We start from the raw sequence: 4,439 nt of genomic DNA on the forward strand, positions 1-4,439 counted from the left end.
CGCGGTTCCAGACTGAAGCGCCTAGAACCGCTCGGCCACACCGGCCGGCTTTATAAACGAAATTAGTGAATTAACTCATGGCACTTTTGTTGCCTCAGTCTGCGGTCTCTCTCAGAACTCAAATTAATCATGGAAATTAACTAATTTAATGCGACTGCATTCTGAATTGCTGCAGTATCCATGTATTAACACAATAAAATAAAAACAATGAATGGCTGGGAGAGTATGATTGAGAACAGTGGCGTATTGGAGTGTTTATTCATCCTTTTATAACTACAATCGATCTGTTAAATCTTACAAAAAATTACAAACATGAATCATGAGAAGAATGGTACTCGATTGGCAAAGCATTCATTGGAGTGTCCTTCCCTGAATTAATCCCTTTTACAACGCACTCAGAGTTCGTTTGCATGAATCCACCGTGAAATCAAATTCTATTCACATGAAATCAACTACGACCAGGTTCACGGACAACAGGGAGCTGTGAATATCATTTAACGACCCTACGGCGGTGCAGCAATACTTCCACCTTGATTCAGGTGGTAGCAGGAAAAGGGACGCTGTGGGTGAGGGGCGGAGTGCGGGGGAATCTGTAATGTTCTGACACGTCCACGAAAATTTGAAAACCACACGGACTGGCGTTCTGCTTAATAGGACGTGGGAAACTTTCCTGTCAGAGCCCTGAAATCCTTGCAGAGTTATGTGCACCCGTTCAGTGGCCTGGTCAACCATTTTGACTCACAGGCACGACGGCGCGTGCTGGAATTGGCAAACGTCAGGCGGCCGACTCAGGACGAATAAGTTCACCCTCTTGACGCACGGTATGTCCGAGATGATACGCAGTGCCACTGTCGATACAGATGGACACTGCCACTGGCTCTTCGAACACCAAAAGTTGCAAATCACAAGTCTCATCCCCTAGGGAAATAACTGATGTTCTTCACAAAAAGAAGACCAGAAGATGAAGAAGGCAATAATCCCAGTTTCCAAGAAGCCTGTTACAGAAGCCGAGTTAGCAGGTTGTACAAACTGATCGCCGGCCAGAGTGGCCGAGCGGTTCTAGGCGCTACAGTCGGGAACCGCGAGACCGGTACGGTCGCAGGTTCGAATCCTGCCTCGGGCATGGATGTGTGTGATGTCCATAGGTTAGTTAGGTTTAAGTAGTTCTAAGTTCTAGGGGACTGATGACCTCAGAAGTTAAGTCCCATAGTGCTCTGAACCATTTGAACCATTTGAACAAACTAATCGAATTATCCCCCACTCACTGAATCCCCCCTTTTGACTGGTAGCCAATCCAAATACAGTACCGGGGTTCCCAAGCTGGAAAAGCAAGCATCTACTTTGCATATCCTGAGAGGAGCCAATCAGCGGCTAAAAATCTCTCTTATCTGAAAAAATGACATTTTAGACTAGAGAGGCGTTGTTATCACGGTAAGCATGGCTATGTTTCGACAAAGAAGCCTACTTAGATGGGATCACAGTCCCCCACGAAGAGATCCAACCTTCTCAGGCCAGCCGTTTCCAATTTCTGAAATGAGGCTGTTAAGCATCCCAGAAAGACGAACCTGTGAAATATATATTGCTTTTTCTTCGCTCGCCGGCCGGAGTGGCCGAGCGGTCCTAGGCGCTACAGTCTGGAACCGAGCTGCCACTACGGTCTCAGGTTCGAATCCTGCCTCGGCCATGGATGTGTGTGATGTCCTTAGGTTAGTTAGGTTTACGTAGTTCTAAGTTATAAGGGACTGATGACCTCAGAAGTTAAGTCCCATAGTTCTCAGAGCCATTTTTTCTTCGCTCGCTAAAAGAACCTGGCGACTTCCTGGCTTTAGTCTTGTTTCCACTAAACACATGCATCCTCCGCTCTGATCGTATCGTCCCAGCTTTTAACATCTAAATGCTTATAGTTTTATGACCCAACCATTTGCACAAAACCACAGTTTACAGCAGTCTCTCTTAAATGGCTTCCTCCACCCACTATCCACCATCTGGGCACCTTCGCGACGCCCTGTCGCCTGGCCTAGGTATAATGTCTTGCGAGCTCACGCCCCCATGCTCTGAACGTAAGTGGCAAGACTGGAGTGCCTTGGCCCGAAGTCCGTCTGTAGGTACAGTTCACAGAGCGCTGTCTCCTTGAATCACTCGCACACCCAGGTTGCTGGACACAACATTTATGGCACACAATCCATCTTTTTCCCTGGTCCCTGTCGTCTCTTCTACAGCCTTCTCTACTGGGTACACATTCAATTATAAGAACATTCTGCTACCAATTTCCTCACGTAAAAATGTCATAAGCCACACACACCAAATGTAGCACTGGGGTAACATGGTGATCATGACCTAAATGTGAATACTAATCTGACTGACAGTGTAGTTAAAGTGAGAGAGTGGCTTGCCACCTTCCATGCTTAAAATTCGTGTGTGTGCGCTTTGGGCTTACCCCTTTTGATATTCCTGGCTGCAGCCGCCAGTATTTTATTTTGCTAGAAATTCGCCTTGATGCAGCTTGATACACTCGAAGTAGCATATGGTGCAAATGTGGAGTGAGGTACAAGCGACAGATTGTATAGTATGTGGGAGAGTCCGCCAATTGTACGGAACTTGCTTCTGATTGGTCGGCACATTCGGGTGCTAGGCGCCAAAACGCCTAAATTCTCTTATTAATTATTTATATACTTTTCATTGTATTTAACCCAGTTTAATATAAAACTCTCTCATGGTTACCGTACGAGTCTATCGTTTTGTTTTGAGAAACATAAGAGTAGCGATATTGCAACCGAAGTGTTTCGGACACCTTCGCGTCGCTTTGGCGCGCCTCAGACATGAAGTACTTCAGCTGCGCTATCTTTATCTCTGTTTCGGACGGACATGTCGTATTCTATATCGGAAGTTGTTGGAAAAGTTACTGTTGTATTAAGAAAGATATGTCGAGTGTTGTAGAAGGCAGTGTAAAAAGTGATATTTAAAAATATAAACAAACAGGATACATTAATGAGAGGTGTCGACTACCATCATTGTCATTACTACAGATCTTGCCCTCTGTGGATACAGAGACTAACCCGGGCAAGTGGCATCCTACAAAAAAAGTACAAACATTGGCTCAAGTTCGAGATGACAGCATAGCAGCCTCTGCCGGAGAAGATCCCACGGCCGAGGAACTGTCTTCTGCGCTGGGGACACAACTTTAGAAGACGACAGGTTGGTGGAAAGAACGGTTAGAGTCTTATTCAGTCCCTCCAGATATCTCTAGCTACCATATCTGACTCTGCAGCGTTTGGTTATTCGCTGATTTGTGCAAAAAAAGAGTACATTTTTTTACCAAGCGCGCTGCGAGCTTTCAACATTTAGAGCAGATCTATGTCAGTTTGGGAGTAAATGGTGTTGTGATTGTATAGCCCACATCATGTAGGAAGGAGTTTATACACATAGAGATGGAGCGGTAGGGAAGAGTGCACGGAATGACGGTGTGCCTGCGTGGCAGAAGAAAGCGGGTAAACAAAGTCCACGTCGCCGAACTATGCTGCTGATGTCAACAATCAGGTTTATATGTCTGCGGCACATCGTATTATACCTTCAGATCTGTGAGGGTAATAACAAATTTTAAAACCAACCTTGATCAATCGGCATTAGGAAATGCTACTTGACGACGATGCGTACACCGCTCCTCAGCTTTGGTACGCATGACGCCGGAAGGCGAGAAGAGCTGACACAGATTCGTGAAGACGCCAAGTACAAATTTTCTCATAATAGCAAAGACATTGAAACTGCTAGCGATTACTCTCATTTATTGGGATTAGGACTGCGTGATAAGTAAAAATATAAGTAAAACTAAACTCCGCCCCAAGAGGCCACGATGGTCCAACGCAACCGACCGACCGCCGTGTCATTCTCAGACTATAGACGTCACGTGATGCGGATAATGGGGGGCATGCGATCAGCACATCGCTCTCCCGGCCGTATGTCAGTTTACGAGACCGGAGCCGCTACCTCTCAATGAAGTAGCTCCTCAGTTTGCTTCACAAGGGCTGAGTGCACTCTGCTTGCCAACAGCACTCGGCGGTCCGGACGGTCACCCATCCAAGTGCTAGCCCAGCCCGACAGCGCTTAACTTCGGTGATCTGACAGGAACCGGTGTTACCACTGCAGCAAGGCCGTTGCCTAAAAATATAACAAACAACAAAATTGACTTCAAACACAGACCGAAATCATTTTAGTTACTTGACAACTGTTCTACTCTAACGACTTTTTAAACATCTTGTTTGTAGCTAAAAGGAATTACTGATAGAAAAGACTAATGGAAAGACTATTGTAAAAATTGTTTGAGTGTTGTCATATTTTTCGCTGTCAATGGGCGTTGCGAGTGTAAACTAAGTCGTTCGACATTACAGTGAGAGACCACGTTTATAATGCATTGAGCAAGGAAACTCGAGGAAATACTGACC

General features: G+C 45.7%; 1 pseudogene; it reads right to left on the reverse strand.

Moving 5' to 3' along the window:
* Positions 1-4,038: 4,038 nt before the first annotated feature.
* On the reverse strand, positions 4,039-4,156 carry LOC126093069 (5S ribosomal RNA; annotated as a pseudogene).
* Between the last annotated feature and the right edge of the window lie 283 nt (positions 4,157-4,439).

Source organism: Schistocerca cancellata, chromosome 7 (assembly GCF_023864275.1).
Source record: "Schistocerca cancellata isolate TAMUIC-IGC-003103 chromosome 7, iqSchCanc2.1, whole genome shotgun sequence".
Taxonomy (NCBI): domain Eukaryota; kingdom Metazoa; phylum Arthropoda; class Insecta; order Orthoptera; family Acrididae; genus Schistocerca; species Schistocerca cancellata.